Source organism: Pinus tabuliformis, chromosome X (assembly GCF_031772625.1).
Source record: "Pinus tabuliformis cultivar Carrire ecotype Pingquan chromosome X, CPIR1, whole genome shotgun sequence".
Taxonomy (NCBI): Eukaryota; Viridiplantae; Streptophyta; class Pinopsida; order Pinales; family Pinaceae; genus Pinus; species Pinus tabuliformis.
The window spans coordinates 509,866,552-509,889,091 of NC_142308.1; positions in this window are offsets into that span (position 1 = coordinate 509,866,552).

Genomic DNA, 22,540 nt, shown 5'->3' on the forward strand with positions numbered 1-22,540 from the left:
ATTTTGTTCCTGGAACTCTTCCAAAACTGGCAAGAAGCTGAAGTCTTCTGCTAGAGGAAGTGTCCCAGATTGCCAACTGAAGGCATGCTCAGGGGCATCTTTGTCTCTGGCTACAACTCTGAAACTGGTGTGGCAGGTTGTGGCTCAGGCTCGCTTGATGTGACTTTGAAGCTTGTAGATGACCATCATTTTCCCCCCTGTCAGATACAAGGTGAGATGATGGAGAAAACTCAACTGCAACACTGTTCAATACTCTGGAACAAGTTCTGACATGTGTTTGGAATATCTTCTTGGCTGTTGATGCCCATTGCCAAGAAGCGATCCATCCAAGATGAATCTTTGTTCTTGCAGGGCGTTTGTTTCTGAAGCATCTGTGTGAAGAATGGCTGGTTTTATGACAATGCTTACATGGATGAAGATCAAAATAGTGATCTTTCAGATGGCCAACTCGATCACAGTGTTGGCATTTCTCAATCTGTTGTTGTTGTTGTTGCTGTGGAAGAGGGGTAGAATCTGGAACAGCTGGAGGTGAATTGTCATGAGGAGCAAGTGAACTGTTATGAATGAATCCAACACTCTGAAACTGAATGGGCTTGGCATAGTCTGGAATATGAAAGGACAAGTCCTTGTCATATCCAAGACCAGTTTTGTGATTGTTGTGGACAAGCTGTTCCCAAGGTCCGATGATGGGCTTGGGAAGTGCAGACTGAGTTTCTGCATCTGCATATACAACTGCTACTTTATTTGAATGAACCATAACATTATTAACATGCTGCTGATGGGTGGTTGTCTCAATATTCTGAACAAAAACAGGTTCAGAATGGTGTCTATTTTGATGTAGCTCTTCTTGCTGTAGCTGTGATTCAAGCTGCAAAAAATCGATCTTTTCCTGTGCATTTTGTAGACATGTCTGAATTTATGAGAGAGATCCTTTGCTGATTTGTAATGTGTCATCAACAGTAGATTGTATAAGAGTTTTCATGAACTCTAATACTTCACTGATTCTGGCCATTTATGCTTTAAAAACTTATCAAAACTACTACTTAATGCAGAAAAGTAATATCTACTCACATTACACAGCAATATCCTTTATAAATGTCAGCAAATGATCAGTGTGCAATATAAAGGATTACAATCAGCTCACCAAAATCTTTATGCAGCAGTGGAATCAAGGAATCAATGCACTATAATGAGTTTTAAATACAATTCCACAACTGGGGCAGCAGCAACTGCAAACTTGTTTGGATCCTTCAAGTACTCCTTCAGAAATGATGGTTATCAAAACTTCAATAATTATAACACCATGTCATGGGCATTCTTTGAACTGTAATTTACAGCGGTCAACCTCAGCAAAGCATTAAACATAAGAATGGCACCAACAATCAAATCGGATCCAACTATAGGAACAGAAGCACAGAATCTTGGTTGCAAATGGAATTCGAACAGGCCTCATACGAACTTATTTAAAACAGCAGCTTCAACGTCAGGCAGCATCAAAACGTATTCAGGCAGCATATTTTGTATCTAACTACAAATATTCTTGATAGATATCTTTCTATTCAATATATATCAAGGAGCGACTGTCAATTAGTAGGTGCTACTGCACTGCTTCTAGCTTCCAAGTACGAGGAAATTTGGGCTCCGGAGATAGATGAATTTCTCGCAATCTTAGAAACAAATTTTGAGAGGAAACATGTACTGCTTTATGGAAAAGACAATGCTCAACAAACTGAAATTTCACCTCACAGTCCCAACCCCATATGTATTCCTTGTCCGGTTCCTCAAGGTTGCAGACTCTGACGGAGAGATGGCAAATTTGGTATTCTTCTTTATGGAACTGAGCTTGATGGAATATGTGATGATAAAGTTCCCTCCATCAATGCTTGCTGCTGCTGCAGTCTACACTGCTCAATGCACTTTGGAAAGGAAGCCGCTCTGGAATGATGTACTTAAAAACCATTCAGGCTACTCTGAAATAGACCTCAAGGAATGTGTAACACTGATGGTCGAATTCCATCGGAGTTCAGTAGAATGCAAAGTGGAAGAGCACCAGGTGTTCCAGTGATTCTGCTCGGCTCCTGGAACTCTGATCTACTTCAGCGTTCATTCATATACCACATAATTTTTATTATTCACAGATTTCAATACGACCATTAAAAGAATCACCAATGCATATGCAGGCCATTCAACACTAGTATTGAGGTATTCTTCAGTTCAATGCACCACCATTTAAAAACAACTCGCAACATAATGAAACGATTCCAGTGCACAATTCAAGGCATCCAAAATTGATGTAGGTTTATATGGCTTCAACGGCTTCAAGCTTTGAACAACTATGATTTGAAGCGATTCAAATGTTATTATTCAAACGCATTCAACATAGATACCATGTCAAGCACATGACATATAAAATTTGAACAATGCATAGACAAACTTTGATATAACAGGCCACCCGATAGCTACTGTATCCATTTCAACGCATATACCAGCTCAGTTCAACGCATATACAAATTTTGGACGGGCATATGTATAAACCCACAGCATTAATACCATTCAAACGCACAGTGTACAGCCATTCAATAACGCAGCATAATATTCAACACTATTCAAACGCACAGCGCTAATATTCAACAGATATGGACAGCGTTCAAATGGAAACGCATTCAAATGTTACCATTCAATATCGATACCAGGACTTCAATATTCTCATAAGCACGTGAAGGTTCTTGTACGCACCATTGAAAGCAACAGAGCGGCATTCAACAAACCAATCAACACATATCAGTTTTAAAATGTAGCATTCCGGTCTTCACTGCACAATTCTTCAGCCCATTACACGGTTTTCAATTCAACACACAGGAGTAACACAACGTTCGACGCACTGTAGGTTCCAAGAGACGTATATGCAGGAATTGCTCCAACACAATCAACTTCTTACAACGACTTTCAAAGAATTAATGAGATTTCATGAGACTGCCATCATTCTTCAAACAGCACAGCATCGTTGCAATTGGTGATGTTGAGCAGAAATCTCGATATGGTAGAACAGGAATGAGAACAATCTCTCCCGAGAATTCGACAACACGTGAACAATGCCAGAATTTGTGGGCAGCTTCGGTTCATAGCCTTTTGACGAGGCGATCAACTTCCCTTTCTCTAGTCAGATCCAACTGGTCCACACGATGAGGAGTTGAACTTTCTGCATGCCATTAATATGAAGAAAGAAGAAAATGGTTTTTACAGACGAAGTTTCTTATTCAAATTCTCAAAAAACTACGAAGCAACTTCTCTTTCATTATATCAACATCGATGTCCTTTGCTTTAATAGATTTGAAGATAATAACAAAGCCCAAAGAATACGCTGCTACCCAAACTGTAACCAAACCGATATGTCAGGCATAGACATTAGGGAGAGCATTACATATTCGAAATCGATTGGGTTGTGTAGCAGGCAATGAATTTAATACAATAGAGGGGTTGATACCAATGTGTAGCAAGCGACAGACTTAATGCAACAGAGGAGCTACAAGGCATAGAAATGCCCCAAAATCCCACATACCAAACCAACACGGCATTCAATGCGTAGAGAATGCCTCCAGTTTTAATCAATGTTGTATTGTGGGTTTCACTGGAATTTAGGTAAAATTTTGACTTTAGTTGAGCAATCAACAAGTGCGCAATTCCAGCGGAGAGTTCTGGTGATGCAACTTAGAATATGAGAAATAATCGTCGCTCTACTCACTAACAGGTTATAATGAGGTGCAGTGATTCGATGAACTGATACCACAAAGAATAATGGCAGAAGCGTTTTTGCATTTTTGCATGGGAGAATACATAAAACGCATAGCTGACAAGCGCAGAGATACCGTGTCAGGCCCAGAGCGCAGGTACAAGGACAGTGCAAACGTTTCAAATCAGGTCAGGATGACAGCGCAACAGAAGAGCAAGGCGCAGGCCGGACTGTATTAGAGCAGGTGTGGCAGATTAACATAGCCGTTTGAGGACAGAGCGCTGGCAGAGGCAGAGGCGTTAACCAACGAATGCAATTACACTAGAGGAGAGAGCACTGGCAGAGGCAGAGAGAGGAACGTTTCATACGTTCAAGTGAATATGGCAGACAATGCACAGGTCTGTATAAAGGAATATGGCAGAAATACACTGCACAGAAAGGCCATAAACAAATGGCTCAAATTAATTATACAGGGCAGGAATACGCCTGCTCTGATACCATGTTAAACACACATGGGAAACATAGAATAGGAAAGATAAATCATGTGAGTACATTTTTTTATTAACATCAGATATACATTTATAGTACAATATGTGACTCTTGGGTTTCAGATCCCAAGGTCTCTTGGACTGCTTTGGTCTATTCGGCTTCCACACTAACCCATTTAGGATTAGGTGTCCAACAAATGTTTTCCCTCATAGAACATTTGGGAATACACAACTTGTTGCTTTTAAATAATAAGCCTCCTTGAATGAGATAGTCCAACCACTGAATTTTTTTATGAACTATTGGATTCTAAACTATTGTATAGATATCTTTGAAATCTGCATCATCTTTATAGATTTCAACCATTTCTTCAAATCCTACAACACCCACTTTGAATTCTTGCACAATAAAACTTACCCTGCTCAATGCATCAACGACTTTATTTGAATTACCACTCTTGTGTTTGATCACAAAAGTAAATATTTGCGAAAATTCTACCCACTTGGCATGTTTCTGGTCTAGTTTCGACTGGTTATTGATGAATTGTAAGGTATGATTGTCTGAATACAATATGAATACTTTTGGTAGCGAATAATGTCTCCATTTCTTTAAGGCTTGTAGAATAACATAAAATTCTTTATCATAAGAAGAATACTTCTTCTTAGCTTCATTCAATTTCTCACTAAAGTATGCTATTAGTCTCTGTTCTTGACTCAGAACTGTGCCAATTGCAACTCCACTAGCATCTGTTTCAACTTGAAATACTTTTTCAAAATCAGGCAAAGCTAAAATTGGTTCCTCTATGATTTTCTTCTTTAGCAATTTAAAATTTTTGTCTGTTGCTTCTGTCCACTTGAATGGCTGATTTATCTCCTTAATTGTTTCAAGAATTGGTGCACAAATCTGACTAAAGCCTTTGATAAACTTTCTGTAAACACTTGCAAGACCATGGAAGCTCCTTACCTCAAATATATTTCTGAGAATAGGCCAATTCCAAATTGCTTGGACTTTCTCTGGATCTATTTTCAATCCTTCTTTAAAAACTATAAATCCCAGGTAAATCAATTCTTCCTTCATGAAACTACATTTCTTCAGGTTTATCAGTAGTTTCTGTTTCTGCAGAGTTCTTAGAACCAACTTAAGATGCTCTATATGTTCTTCTTTACTTTTAGTAAAAACTAGAATATCATCAAGATAAACAATAAGAAACCTGCTTGCATATTCCTTCAAGACTTCATTCATTATTCTCATGAACATGCTAGGTGCATTAGTGAGTCCAAAAGGCATCACTAACCACTCATACAACCCACTGTTTGTTTTAAATGTAGTCTTCCATTCATCGCCTTCTTGAATTCTTATTTGATGATATCCACTCTTCAAATCTATTTTAGTAAAATAATTTGATTCACTCAAACAATCCATTAAATCATACATTCCTAGCAAAGGAAATCTATACTTGATAGTGATCTTGTTGATGGCTCTAGAATCTGTGCACATATGCCATTCACCTCCTTTCTTTGGACTGAGTACTGTTGGTACAACACATGGACTAAGACTTTCTCAGATTAGCCCATTATCCATCAATTCTTGCACTTTTCTTCCAACTTTTTCATTCTCTTGAGGAGTTAATCTGTATGCTACTTTGTTTGGCAAACTTGCTCCTGGTATTAGATCAATATGATGACTAATACTCCTGATCAGTGGCAATGCATTTGGCAACTCATCCACAACAATATCAGCAAAATCATTCAACAAAGTTTTGATTTCTTTAGGTAAATCATTTGAGTTTGTGGAAGTCAAAATTACCTTAGGTCTCCCTATGACAGAAAAATGCATTTCTTCACCCTTTTCAACCTCTTGTAACAGCTCCTTCCCACTCATCAGCATAACACTATTTTCAAGTGCTCCTTTGTCAACTTCATCCTTCAATTGCAGCAGTGTATGTTTAGTTCCATCCTTCTCCAGGGTATAAGTGTTTCTCCCCCCATCATGAATAGATTTTTGATCAAATTGCCACGGTCTTCCCAGTAATACATGGCATACATCCATGGGCATTACATCACATAATATCACATCTTTATACGTACTAATTTGTATCTCAACCTTGCATTATTCTGTCACAATAATATGATGTCCCTTTTGTAACCATGACACTCTATAAGGAGTAGGGTGTATTTTTTTTGTTAGTGTCGGTATCTTCATCCCTCCATTAGTGATCAAAAGTCTCTTTTTTGCATGCATTGTAGGTGTCTCATCTAATCAGCTACATTCATTTAGGATCATGGATCATCTGATGGTAGTGGTTCATTATCAAATTTCCCTCATGGTCTTTACCTGCTGGCCTATTTTTACAAGTTCAGGTCATTTACAGTCATCTTTTGTCATTATATTTGCAAAAGCCATTTTTAGGGTTTTAGGTCTCATTAGGTCTAGGGTTTGCCACCATAGTCATGTAAAAGCTCAATAATGTCAGTAGGCAGATGAGGAGGTCTAATAAGGTTTCAAGATCAAATTTTCAATAATGATATACTCAATAATTGATTTTTTCCTCAAAACCCTGTTTTGAGGTAAAACAGAGTTTTTATGTTCTATGTATAAAAATTTCATGTAATTTTAATTTTCCTATATGTAATAAGTTCAGAATTGCTACCCTTGGTCATCTTGCCAATTCCAGCCACTGCAAGCAAAAACACAAGCATCAAAGCATCAGTTTGTCAAAAGATTAAGAAAAGTCACTTTTAATGAAAAAACAAAGTTTAAAAACAAAAGTGACTTTAATATTAGGAAAGTGGGTTTGAGATGAGTTAAAAATTAAAGTAATCCATATTTAAAGTGAAAAGGTTCTTCTTGGTCATTTCATTATGCAAATTTACTCTTGGAGAGTCAAAAATCGCGATTTGGAGCAAAAGAAGCAAAAAACCATGTTTTCAAGGAAACTTGGCCAGGCGCTATGCATCAGAGAAAGTGCGCTGCGCATCAGAGGCAGAAATGCAGTGTAAATTTGAGCTAGCGTTGCGCATCAAGAGGGCACTGCGCATTGGGAAGAGGTCGCTGCGCATTGGGCCCAGTGCGCTGCGCATCAGTCCAGTTTGCTCCAAATCATCCCAAATCATGCCAAATTGCTCAACAAACCTCAAATTTGCTACATTTTCCCTCTACAAGTAAGTACTCATCCTCCTAAGGTTGAAATTGGAGTCACATTGGTGTTTTTCATAGATCTTGCATGTGAAGAATGAAACCCTAGTTTCTCTTCATTGTTTGCCATCCAATTGTGCAATTTTCATCCCACCCTCACAAAAACATCATTAAACTCATTTTCACTCTTTATCTACCCTAATATAGTTCATTCATCTCAATTTCTCATACCCCACTCCCCTAAAGCAAGAATTTCCCTCACCAAACCCTAAATGCCTCACTAAACCCTAATTTCCTAAAATCATTACTTTCACTCCCCAATTTCATCTCCCAAGAGTAAAATCTCTTCATACTCATCACTATTGTCCTCTTTCATCACCATTTTTCATCATACCTTCATTTCATCATTTTCCCTAAAACAAGCACAATGGCAAGAAATAGTGACTCAAGCTATGAGCAGGAAACACAAAGTGATAGTTTAGGAGACAGAAATTTGCAGCCTAGGAGACCTCACAAGGGTGGGAAGATCATCAGAGAGGATCCTATTAGTATTGCTAAACTTCTTGCTTGTCCTCTTGCCACCACTTGTTTCAGATACCAATCTTGCTTTAATTTTTGTGAGATGGTAGAGAGGGTTAGGTATCATCATGAATTGGCTAGGCAATTTGTCATCAACATGGACGACAATATGGTACAACTTATTGGCATCAACTTCACTCTTTCACTAGCCATTATTGCAGAAGAAACTAAGATGCCAGATGTGGGGGAAAGATGGCATAAGAGACAAAATATCAACAAACATAATTATGAACCCTACATTAAAGCTAGATATCATAGCCAAATGGGCAGGGTGTTTCCTTTCAAGTTTTTGGAGGACCAGTATGTGCCATTAATGAAACTCATCATTAAATACTTCACATGTGAGGGAAGGTTCTCTCGAATCTATGCTTATCATATCAGGTTGCTTATGCATTTTACTAGGGTTAGAATGATGAGCATACCATACTTCATTTGCAAAAACATAGAGAGGATGACTGTAATTGCAAAGAGGAAACCCTACCCACAGCAGCTCAATAGCATATATCACTTTGCTGTCATCAAAATTATTGTTTTGCACCAGTTGACTCAGTTGGGAGTGCCATGGGAAACCTTCATTGCCCATGAGATTTTCAAGGGACCTCAAATGTTTACAGAACCTCAAGAGGAAGCTGGACCTTCCGGGCAACAAAGAGAGCATGAAAGCAAAGCTGAAGAGGCTCACATTCCTATTTTTATCACTTATCAAAAGGGGACAAGAAGGCTTTTTGTAGCTGCAAAACGAGTATTATCTACACCAGGGGTGGAAGGGGTCTCGTTCTCTTCACCAAACAACAGGAAAATGCTATCTTCACCCAGGGTGAAAGGGGCTTTTCCTTCTTCTTCAGTAGAGCAGGTACATGATAGAGGAAAGAAACCATTGCATGATGAAGGGCCTTCTAAAGGTCAGGAGAGAGACTTTATTTTGATTCAGGAGGAGGATACTGATTTGATCTCCCAAAACTCAAGGCTCAAGGAGGTCATTAGAGAACAAGAAGCTGATATCAATGCCTTATCCATCAACCTTGAGAGGGCTAAGTGGATCATTAAATACCTTGAGCAAAAAAATAAGCAATTGGAGGATAAATAGATGATCATAGAGCTGCAAACTATCAGGGAAAACCGACAGACGACAAAAATGAGGAAAGTCAAGTTGACTTCACTAGAGCAAGAAATAGAAGCTGACCTAGAATCATGGTTGGAAAGAGTGAATGTCCACCTTGAAAATATTCTTGAAAAGGCTAATAAGGAGAAGAAAATGTTGTGACACATGGCCTATCATTATTTGGCCAGGAACAAAATATGTAAGGCAAGAATAAGAAGACTAAAAGCCAAGCTAGGGAGAGCCTTAAAGGGCAAAAAGGAACAAGACAAACTAGGAATCTTGGCTGAAGCTTCCTTGGCTCAGCAAAGTAGTTGATCAGATTACCTCATGCCAATTTTGAAGAAGTTTGGAGAACTTTTTGTCATTTTCAAATTTTTAATTGCAATACATAGGGATTTTCCTCTAATGCGCAGCGCCATTGGCTTTGCGCATTGAGCTGGTAAGGAATTTTGAAGAATGGCTTATATTTTTGAATTTTTCATGAAAAAATATGAAAACCCAAAAAATTTCATGAACTTTGGAGGAGTTTTGGGTCACCAAAAGGGCAAAAAAACACCTCAAAATTGCCCTTTCAGCAACTTTTTGGACCCATAGGAAGCAGTGTTCAGAGAATTGATTTTTGGAGGGAAAATGGACACCAATTCAAAAATTCCACTTGTCTTATAAAGTAAACAGATACGCCTTTCCAAAAAGTCAACTTGGAGAAAATTTGGTGAAGGGGAAGGCCTCCAATTTCAGCTAGGAATGGGCATTGCGCATTAGGCAGATGGTGTTGCGCATCAGGCACAATTTGCTCAATTTTGTTCAAAACTCAAAATTTTCGCCTAGTTTTTTCTCAGTTTTACTTTTTCCCTCTCATGGTCAAAATCATGATGTAAATTGATGTTAATTGATGTACTTTGATGTAACAATGATGAAAATTGACTCAAGGAGGTAGATACATCATGTATAGGTGGTTTTGAACTGAATGAATCAGTTTCCATAGTTTTAGAGGCAAGCTGTTCCACTGCCTATTTTTTAGTTCCTAGTTTAGATCTTGTTGAAACAACTCCTAGACTCATGGATTCAACCCCTAAAGGCTAGCATGGGTGGTTTGTTGCCTATATCTTGTACTTTCTTAGTCATTTGTCAAGGTTGGACTCTTGTGAATGCTTTGAGCACTATTGTACATCATCTCTCCAGTTGGGCAAGGAAATAAACCAGGGTTTGCAGCATTTTGTGGGATTCTTGTGGCAAGGTGATTTAGTATTGTTTTTCCTTCTGTCAATAAAGTTATCATGTGTTTATGTGTGCCATTATCTCTCCCTTTTTAGCTTAACTAAATTAATCAAGTATAAAGGTTGAAATCATTGATGTTGTAGTGCTCTACCATAGGGTTTCATTGGTTTTACATGTTTTCTACTATTTGAAGAGGACTCATTACACATTCATGCCCTCTCCAACTCCTCACTAGTCTTAAGACTCTCCATTTCACTTAGTTCAAAGTAATAAAGCATTTGCCTACCTCGCCCCACAGAAACCTCTGCAAAACTGAGTTCATTCCTCGGACCCAAATCTGTCTTTCACATTTGCTCTAGCAAACCAAAATAAAACTCAATCAAACTCCTTTGAGCATATACCTACCCTCAAATTAGTCTTCACATCAGTCATCTCAAGCTTTATTGGCCATATTTTCCTGCTATTGAAAAAGAGAGAGCCCTCTCCCGACTTGGTAGGGCTAGCTACCAGGTTAAGCGTGGTTCGATGTTACCCTAGACCTGCCTTTCTCAGCCTGAGGTAGATTTAGGCTATAACATAGTGGTGACCATACTGGGGAAGAAAAGTTTGCTTGTTATTTTTTTTTGCTTTGTAGACTATAGACAGAGCCTGAAGTTAGCCAAGTAGCCTTAGAACTGCTCTTGCTTTGCAAGTGCGTAAGTCGATGAATTCCGCTTCAGTCAATCTCTCGTTTATTTTATGAACTTAACATCTGAACTAAAAACTATTATCCCAGTATCTTAAAGCAATTCTAGACTTTGTATGATGAGTTTAGAATTTGATAGGCTGACAAATTGACAATGTCCATTTGATTTTTGGGAATAATTCAACACACTGGCTTCCAGATGATACACCAGGGCCAATCCTGATCCTAATCCTCCTCCCGTGTATGAAAACCCAAATCTCATTCCAAGAATTCTCTAACAAGAAAGTTTTGTGATTCCCGTTTTTAGATCTCATTCATGTCTAGTTGTTTTTGAATACCTTGAAGATCTTGAGTTTGATGAACATTTTGATCTATCGTTGTTTGAAACTAAATCCGAAAGTGCAGTTGGTTCTACTGTTCTAAATCCAGAGTTTGTCAAAGATCTTGAAATTGAAAAGGCTAATAGATCCATTGATGATTATATCTTGAATCGTCAAACTTCTGTTGTGGCTACAAACAATTCCAAGTTCTTAGAATCTGCATTTGCAACTCTTGGTTAATATGTTGTTGTATCTAGTTCAGAGATTCCTACTGAAACTTATTTTATCCCCACCATTCCCGTGCAGCCCACCATATCTGATCAGAGTCTCCCTATCTCTTCTCCCCCGTCAACCCCTTCAACACCTCAAGCATCTCATATTTCCTCCCCTCCTTCTATACCTCATACACCCATTACATCAATTGCTATTGTTGTTCTGACTCCTCCTACATCCCCAAGGCCAGTTTCAAATCTACCTAGAGCAATGGCTGCCCATTATGCACCTCACATTTTGCCACAAAACTTGGATGCTATGCCTATTGATTACCAAAGCAAAATTCCATTGTTTGATGGTACCCAAGGTATCACAGTGCAGCAACATGTGGATAAGATGAACGATTTCTTTGACATTCATGAGATAGATGAAGAAAATGTGACCATAAGATTATTTGTGCAAACTTTTGGAGGCGAAGTGTGGAAGTGGTTCAGAGCATTTCCAGCTGAGAATATCAATACATTAGCGATTCTTCATAGATATTTCTGGATCGTTGGGAGGTAAATAAAAATCGACTTCAAATTCTTTCCGAATATGAAAACGTAAAGAGGAATATTGGTGAATGTGTCCAGGATTATTGTGTTAGATTCAATACTGTTTATAATGCAATTCCAGCTGATATAAAGCGACCAATGGGGCTAGCTTTGATTAAATTTCCTGATGGCTTTGATCCCAACATGGAATATCAATTGAGAGAAAGAGACTCCACCACATTGGAGGATATGCAGAAAATTGCAGTAAGCGTGGAGGCAAATCTGCTAGCTAAAAGAGATAGAACGAATACTGAGAAGAAAGTGACCATAAAGGAGGAAGCTTCTTCCTCAAATCACTTGCTTCACAAGATAGAAAGGATGTTTAATAGCCTCACTATTGCAAATAAGCTTGAGACACAGATCAGAAATCCAAATTTCCGTGGTCCGCAGCAACCACGGTTCAGAATCAAACAACAGGAACAAAGAGCACAAGACCAAGCAGCACAACGGCAACTTAAAACACCATTACAACAGAATTTTGTACATGGTCCGGAATTAGATGATGATGAGAATATAATAGGAGAGGAGAATCATTTCTTTATACCTAACAGTTTGCCAATCTATATCACGGAGGATGAAGAGTATCCAGAAATCCCAGCTATACAAAAGGATGAAGATTTTATCTTAGAAAATGAAAGTCCTAGAAGAAGAATCTGATGAATATCATAGGGGATACATGAATTCCTTGACAGCCCAGAAACGAGAATATTCACTCAGGAGTAGAGAGGTACCCATCAATCCAATTCAAAAGAGGAAGGAAGCAACACCACCAAAGAATAATTCTCCAAATGTGCAGAAAAAGGGAAAGGAAGCAGTAGATCCTACCACTAGAAAAACACAATCAACAAATGAAAAGTCAAATCAGCCAAATGCATCAAAGGAGAAGACTGAAAAGAAAGATTCTCCACTCAAAGAGGTAGAAAAAACTACAACCTTTAGCTTAGAGAATGAGATTGCTAAGTTAAAAGTGTCGATACCTTTGACTGAATTAATGAAGAATTGCTTCTATATAGGTAACGTGTCAAAGATTTTGAATTTAGATTCGTTATCTGATATGGTTAATGTGGAGGATGACCAACCCGAGCTTATCTTTGGTCTGGCTTTAGAAGGTCAATCTAAGGATAGTGATGTATCTCCTTTTTACATCAGCCTTAGATTTCATGATTATGTCTTGCACAATGCCATGTTTGATTTAGAAGCATCTCATAATCTGATGCCAAAGGAAATTATGGAAAAATTGGGTTTAGACATCACTCACAAGTACCATGATCTTTATTCCTTTGATTCTTGTAGGGTCAGATGTATTGATCTCATTAAAGATTTGGTTGTCACTTTAGATCAGATTCCAGCAAAGAATGTTTTTATGGATGTGGTTGTGGCCGACATTCCCCCTATATTTGGCATGCTTCTATTCAGATCGTGGGGCGCAAAACTCAAAGGGACATTGCAACTAGATTTCTCCTATGCCACTATTCCCGTGTTTGGTCAGTTGAGGAAATTATATTGGGAGAAAGAGATGAAGTATATGATCACAAGCAAGGAGAAACCTTTGAATCATCTGATCAATTATGTACATACAGATTTAGAATCTTTTGTTCTTTATTATGATAGTTTTAATGATGTAAATAGTCAATTAGTTGAAGTTGAATATATTCTAGAGATCACAGAAAATTTCAGAGTTGTACTTGATCAAGAAAGACAAAGGCTTGATAGTACCATTGAACAATCAACCTTCCCCCAGTAGCATAAAATTGATGGACAATAAGCAAAGGTAGAAGAGCAGGCAAAATTTCAGCACTTGGAGGACGAAGCCAGTTTGTGGAGTATGGACTTTGATGGAGCAGTAGGTAAGGATGCTACTGGAATTGGTATTTGGATATGAAACCCTATTTTCCCACCAAATAAAGTCTCGAGTAATGTTAGAGTTTGTTCATATAAATTGGCATTTGAATATTCCAATAATGAAGCTGAATATGAGGCTCTTATAGCTAGTTTGAAAATCCTCAAAAATTTGAATGCAAAAATAAGTTCAGTTTATGGCGACTTAGTAATCAAGAAAGTCAAGGGTGAATACCAAGCCAAACATCCTTGAATGCGGATTTACTGTAATGCGGTTTTAGATATTTTGAGGGTGTCTCTAGATTATACTTTGACATGTGTCCCTCGTGTACAAAATGTTATTGCAGATTCCCTTGCTACAGCTACAAGTAACTTGAAAATCCCAATGAATTCAAACAATAAGTTTGAAATTCATGTGAAACATCACCCAGCTATCCCTGATAATCAAAGATATTGGCAGGTGTTTCAAGATGACAAAGAGATTGAAGAATTTCTACAAAATGAAGGCAAATACAAAGATACTTCTATCGATGGAGAGCAAGATGATGGTGAATCAGACATAGAGATAAATCAGATGGAAGTTTTGTAGCTGAAGGACAATGTCATTCCTAAAGGCCTAATACCTTTAGAGGAGTTATTTGATCAAGACGATGTAGCCCAGAAACCAAGCTTGGTGCTGACCGAGAAGGGAGTTGAGGATGTGAATATTGGAACAACAGAAAATCCAAAGATGGTGAAATTGTCAAAGGCATTGCCTCCTTAGGTAAAGGCAAAATACATTAGTTTATTGTCTTCATTTACTGATGTATTCACATGGGACTATTTAGATTTGAAGGAGTACAGTAAGAGTATAATTCAAGACATCATTCCAATCAAGCCAAACCAAAAGCCATTTCGACAAAAGTTAAGAAGGATAAATCCAAAGTTGCTACCATTAATAGAGAAAAAAGTGAATCGATTATACAAGGCTGGTATAATCGTTCCAATAAGATTTTTAGATTGGATTTCCAATTTGGTGCTCGTGCGGAAGAAGACAGGTGAGATTAGATTATGTATTGATTTCAAAAATCTGAATAAGGTGTCTTTGAAAGATAATTATCCATTGCCAAAAATGGACCACATACTTCAAAGAGTAGTTGGAGCATCTCGTATGTTGCTGCTCGATGGGTATTCTGGCTATAATCAAATTCTGGTCCATGAGGATGATAGGGACAAAACAACATTCACCACTCCATGGGGGACTTTCCATTATGCTAAGATGCCATTTGGATTAAAGAATGTTGGTGCAACTTTTCAGCGGGCTATGGATATCGCCTTTGCAAATGAGAAAGATGTATTTTTAGTAGTTTATCTTGATGATTTGACAGTTTTTTCCAATTCAAATGAGGAGCATATTTACCATTTGAATATTGTTTTTCAACGATGTAGAAAGTATGGCATATCTCTTAATCCAAAAAAGAGCTTGTTTGCCATGGATGAAGGGAAGCTTCTCAGTCACATCATATCCAAGGAGGGCATCCGCATCGACCCTGTTTGAGTGGAAGCCATTCAGAAATTGATTTTCCATATAGTAAAAAGGAGATCCAAGCATTCAATGATATGATGTACTTCTTACGTCGTTTTGTGCCAAATCTAGCTGAACATTTAAGGGAAATCACAAACGTGTTAAAGAAAGATACTGTAGTAAAGTGGACCGAAGAAGCTATCAAGCCTTTCAATTTGGTAAAGTTGGCTCTTTCTTCAAATCCGATTTTAATCAACCTAGATTATTCCCAAGATTTCATTTTATTTTCATTCGCTTTGGATCATATTATGGCAGCAGTGCTAATGCAGAAAAGAGACCAGCTTGAAAAGCCAATCGCCTTTTTCAGCAGATCAATAAGAAATGCAGCCTTAAGGTATAACATTATTGAAAAACAAGCTCTTGCCTTGGTAAAAGCTTTGAAGGATTTCCAGCTATATATTCTGCATTCTCATATTCTTGCTTATGTCCCTAATGCAACCATTAAAGATGTCTTAGTACAAACAGATCCAGAAGGGAGACGAGGCAAATGGATCACAGCTTTGTTAGAATATGACATGGAGATAAAGCCAACAAAGCTCATCAAGGGGTAGGGGCTAGCAAAACTGATGGCGGAGTCTAATTTGCATGCCTTGGACATAAACTTGATTGTTGCTATGTCCGAAGAAGATGAATACAGCTCACTTGTTCAGGTATCTGAAATTTTTCTTCATTCTTCTCGGCATTCAGATGTTGTATATGTGCTCCAGCATCTTTCACCGCCACCAGGGATGGCTAGAAATAAAAGTAGAACTCTGAAATTAAAGGCTGCCAAATTTTGTATTATGAATAATGCACTTTATTGGAAAGATCCCGACGGTATTCTGCTGAATTGTTTGGTTGAGGAGGAAGCAAAAGAGGTCCTGGATGATTTTCACAAGGGAGACTGTGGAGGTCACCTATTTTGGAAGACGACAATGCACAAAATTTTGAGAGCAGGGTATTATTGGCCTACCCTTTTTGCTGATGTATATAAAACTGTTACAAGTTGTTACGAATGCCAAATTTTTCAGGGAAGGAGAAAGTTGCAGCCTTTACCTCTTAGGCTAGTGGAAGTTAGTGCTCCATTTTAGCAGTGGGATCTAGATTTTATTGGCGAGATTCATCCAACATCTTCAGCTCAGCACAAGTGGATCCTCACAGCAACAGATTATTTCACAAAATGGATTGAGGCGATTCCCACTCGGTAGGCCACCGACTTGGTAATAATTCAGTTTCTTGAAAACAATATTTTGTCACGTTTTGGCTGTCCTAACAAGTTGATTACAGATAATGCAACAGCTTTCAAATCTAAAAAGATGATTGAATTTTGTAACAAATATCAAATTACCTTAGGGCATTCTACTACATACTATCCACAAGGTAACGGATTGGCAGAATCTTCAAACAAATCATTGGTCAACATCATTAAAAAGTTGCTAGAAATAAACAAAAAGAGCTGGCATAAGAAATTAGTTAATGTACTATGGGTGGATAGAATAAGTCAGAAGAAATCAATAGGCATGTCTCCTTTCAAGATCGTATATGGTGTTGACACAGTGTTCCTGACATCTCTCGTAGTCCCGGTTGTTAAACTTCTACAGGAAGCTAGCAGCGAGGAAGATCATTTACAAAGAAGAATAAACCAAATGATACATTTATAGCAGATGAGAGAGGAAGTTTTTCAAAATACCTTTAGGCTGTAAGAGAGAATCAAGAAAATCTATGATCGGAAGGCAAAGGCGGACAAATTTCAGATTGAAGACGTAGTGCTGAAATGGGATGCTAGAAACGAGGACAAAGGCAAGCATGGCAAGTTCGAGAATCTATGGAAGGGACCATTTAGAATTGCTGCATATCGGGGTCAAAATGCTTTCCTGCTGAAAGAAATGAATGGGGAAGATTGTCTAGGAGGCCGGTCAATGGTCGGCTGCTAAAACGGTATTATCTTTGAGAAATTTTCTGCTATCATAATTTGTCACTGTACATAACATTTTATTTCCTTCATTTCAAAGTGTGTATTGTCGTCATTCATTCTATTTGGGGCCCGAAGTGAAGGCTATAAAACTAAAGGTTTGATTTCAGTTTTTGATTACTTAGTGTGGATTGTTTGAGTCAGTTTTAAGTCAGTCTTCAGTCTTTATAATTGAGTCAGTTTTGAGTCAAGATATTGGTTTTGGTTTGCTGAAGTTATTGACTTCATTTAGCCCAATGGAAGAGGCAATGTCTGCTTTTTGGAGATCTGTAGTTCTTGGCACCTCCCAAGAGCTACCATCCCCATTGGAGCCAATGTTAGTGTCGATATCTTCATCCCTCCATCAATGATCAAAATTCTCTTTTTTGCATGCATTGTAGTTATCTCATCCGATCAGCTACATTCCATTAGGATCATGGATCCTCTGATGGTAGTGGTTCATTATCAAATTTTCCTCATGGTCTTTACTTGCTGGCCTATTTTTACAAGTTCAGGTCATTTACAGTCATCTTTTGTCATTACATTTGCAAAAGCCATTTTTAGGGTTCTAGGTCTCATTAGGTCTAGGGTTTGCCACCATAGTCATGTAAATGCTCAATAATGGTTAGTAGGCAGATGAGGAGGTCTAATAAGGTTTCAAGATCAAATTCCAATAATGATATACTCAATAATTGATTTTTTCCTCAAAACCTTGTTTTGAGGTAAAATAGAGTTTTTATGTTCGATGTATAAAAATTTCATGTATTTTAATTTTCCTATATGTAATAAGTTCATAATTGCTACCCTTGGTCACCTTGCCAATTCCAGCCACTACAAGCAAAAACACAAGCATCAAAGCATCAGTTTGTCAAATGATTAACAAAAGTCAATTTCAATGGAAAAACAGAGTTCAAAACCAAAAGTGACTTTAACATTAGAAAAGTGGGATTGAGATGAATGAAAAATTAAATTCATTCATATTTAAAGTGAAATGGTTCTTCTTGGTCATTTCATTATGCAAATTTACTCCTGGAGAGTCAAAAATCGCGATTTGGAGCAAAAGAAGCAAAAAACCATGTTTTCAAGGCAACTTGGCCAGGCACTGTGCATCAGGCAGGCGTTGCGCATCAAAGGCAGAACTGCAGTGTAAATTTGAACTGACACTGTGCATCAAGAGGGAGTTGCGCATTGGGCCCAGTGCGCTGTGCATTAGTCCAGTTTGCTCCAAATAATCCCAAATCATGCCAAATTACTCAACAAACCTAAAATTTGCTACATTTTCCCTCTACAAGTAATTACTCATCCTCCTAAGGTTGAAATTGGAGTCACATTGGTGTTTTTCATAGATCTTGCATGTGAAGAATGAAACCCTAGTTTCTCTTCATTGTTTGCCATCCAATTGTGCAATTTTCATACCACCCTCACAAAAACTTCATTGAACCCATTTTCACTCTTTATTTACCCTAATACACTTCATTCATCCCATTTTCTCATACCCCACTCCCCTAATGCAAGAATTTCCCTCACCAAACCCTAAATCCCTCACTAAACCCTAATTTCCTAAAATCATTCCTTTCACTCCCCAATTTCATCTCCCAAGAGTAAAATCTCTTCATACTCATCACTATTGTCCTCTTTCATCACCATTTTTCATCATTTTCCCTAAAACAAGCACAATGGCAAGAAACAATGACTCAAGCTATGAACAAGAAACACAAAGTGATAGTTTAGGAGACAAAAATTTGCAGCCTAGCAGACCTCACAATGGTGGGAAGATCATCAGGGAGGAGCCTATTAGTATTGCTGAACTTCTTGCTTGTCCTCTTTCCACCACTTGTTTCAGATACCAATCTTGCCTTGAGTTTTGTGAGATGGTAGAGAGGGTTAGGTATCATCATGAATTGGCTAGGAAATTTGTCATCAACATGGAGGACAATATGGTACAGCTTGCTGGCATCAACTTCACTCTTTCACTAGCCATTATTGCAGAAGAAACTCAAATGCCAGATGTGGGGGAAAGATGGAATAAGAGACAAAATATCACCAAAAAGAATTATGAACCCTACATTAAAGCTAGATATCATAGCCAAATGGGCAGGGTGTTTCCTTTCAAGTTTTTGGAGGACAGTATGTGCCATTAATGAAACTCATCATTAAATACTTCACATGTGAGGGAAGGTTCTCCCAACTCTATGCTTATCATATTAGGTTGCTTATGCATTTTACTAGGGTTAGAATGATGAGCATACCATACTTCATTTGCAAAAGCATAGAGAGGATTACTGTAATTGTAAAGAGGAAACCTTACTCACAGCAGCTCAACATCATATATCACTTTGCTATCATCAAAATTGTTGTTTTGCACTAGTTGACTCAGTTGGGAGTGCCATTGGAAACCTTCATTGCCCATGAGATTTTCAAGGGACCTCAAATGTTTGCAGAACCTCAAGAGGAAGATGGACCTTCCGGGCAACAAAGAGAGCATGAAAGCAAAGCTGAAGAGGCTCACATTCTTGTTTTTATCACTTATCAAAAGGGGAGAAGAAGACTTTTTGATGCTGCAAAACGAGTATTATCTCCACCAGGGGTGGAAGGGGTCTCATTCTCTTCACCAGACAACAGGCAAATGTTAACTTCACCTGGGGTGAAAGGGGCTTTGCATTCTTCTTCAACAGAGCAAGTACAAGACAGAGGAAAGAAACCATTGCATGATGAAGGGCCTTCTAAAGGTTAGTAGAGAGACTTTATTTTGATTCAGGAGGAGGATACTGATTTGATCTCCCAAAACTCAAGTCTCAAGGAGCTCATTAGAGAACAAGAAGCTGATATCAATACCTTATCCATCAACCTTGAGAGGGCTAAGTGGATCATTAAATACCTTGAGCAACAAAACAAGCAACTGGAGGATAAACATATGATCATGGAGCTGCAAACTATCAGGGAAAACCAAAAGATGGCAAAAAGGAGGAAATTCAAGCTAACTTCACTAGAGCAAGAAATAGAAGCTGACCGAGAATCATGGTTGGAAAGAGTGAATGTCCATGTTGAGAAGCTTCTTGACAATGCTAATAATAAGAAGAAAATGTTGCAACACATGGCCTATGACTATTTGGCCGAAAACAAAATTTGTAAGGCAAGGATAAGAAGACTAAAAGCCAAGCTAGGGAGAGCCTTAAAGGCCAAAAAGGAGAAAGACAAACTTAGAATCTTGGCTGAAGCTTCCTTAGCTTAGCAAAGTAGTTGATCTGCTTGCCTCATGCCAATTTTGAAGAAGTTTGGAGAACTCTTTGTCATTTTCAAATTTTTAATTGCTATACATAGGGATTTTCCTCTGATGCGCAACGCCACTGGCATTGCACATTGAGATGGTAAGTAGTTTTGAAGAATGGCTGATATTTTTGAATTTGTCATGAAAAAATATGAAAATCCAGAAAATTTCATGAATTTTGGAGGATTTTTGAGTCACCAAAAGGGCAAAAAACACCTCAAAATTGCCCTTTCTGCCACTTTTTGGACCCACTGGAAGCAGTGTTGGGAGAACTGATTTTTGGAGGGGCAAATTGACACCAAATTCAAACATTTGAATTTTCCTAGAAAGTAGATAGACAAACCTTTCTAACAAGACAACTTGGAGCAAATTTGGTAAAAGGGAAGGCCTCCAAATTTGGCTGGGTAACGGCGTTGTGCATCAGGAAGATGGCGCCACGCATTAGGCACAATTTGCTCAATTTTGTTCAAAACTCAAAATTTTTGCCTAGAGTTTTTATCAGTTTGACTTTTTCTCTCTCATGGTCAAAATCATGATGTAAATTGATTTAAATTGATGTACTTTGATGTAAAAATGATGAAAATTGACTCAAGGAGGTAGATACATCATGTACAGGTTGTTTTGAACTGAATGAATTAGTTTCCATAGTTTTAGAGGCAAGCTGTTCCACTGCCTATTTTTCAATTCCTAGTTTAGATCTTATTGAAACAACTCCTAGACTCATGGATTTGACCCCTAAAGGCTAGCACGGGTGGTTTTTTGCCTATATCTTGTACTTTCTTAGTCATTTGTCAAGGTTGGACTCTTGTGAATGCTTTGAGCACTATTGTACATCATCTTTGTAGTTTGGCAAGGAAATAAACTAGGGTTTGTAGCATTCTGTGGGATTCTTGTGCAAGGTGATTTAGTATTGTTTTTCCTTCTGTGAATCAAGTTATCATGTGTTTATGTGTGCCGTTATCTCTATCTTTTCAACTTAACTAAATGAATCAAGTATAAAGGTGGAAATTATTGATGTTGCAATGCTCTACCTTAGGGTTTCATTGGTTTTACATGTTTTCTACTATTTGAAGAGGACTCATGAAAAATTCATTCCCTCTCCAACTCCTCATCAGTCTTAAGACTCTCCATTTCACTTAATTCAAAGTACTAAAGCATTTTCCTACCTCACCCCAAAGAAACCTCTGTAAAACTGAGTTCATTCCCCGGACCCAAATCTGGCTTTCACATTTGATCCAACAAACCAAAATAAAACTCAATCAAACTCCTCTGAGAATATACCTAGCCTAAAATTCGTCTTTACTTCAGTCATCTCAAGCTTTATTGGCCATATTTTCCGGAGATTGACAAGGAGAGAGCCCTCTACCAACCTGGTAAGGCTAGCTACCAGGTTAAGCGTGGTTTGATGTTACCCTAGACCTGCCTTTCTCAGCCTGAGGTAGATTTAGGCTATAACATAGTGGCGACCATATTGGGGAAGAAATGTTTGCTTGTTATTGCTGTTTGCTTTGTAGACTATAGATGGAGCCTAAAGTTAGCTAGGTAGCCTTCAAACTGCTCTTGCTTTGCAAGTGCATAAGTAGATGAATGCTACTTCAATCAATCTCCGGTTTAGTTTATGAACTGAACATATGAACTAAAAACTATTGCCCTAGTATCTTAAAGCAATTCTAGACTTTGGATGATGAGTTTAGAATTTGATAGGCTGACAAATTGACAATGTCCATTTTATTTTTGGGAATAATTCAACACACTGGCTTCTAGATGATACACCAGGGCCAATCTTGATCCTGATCCTCCTCCCATGTATGAAAACCCAAATCTCATTCCAAGAATTCTCCGACAAGAAAGTTTTGTGATTCCCGTTTTCAGATCTCA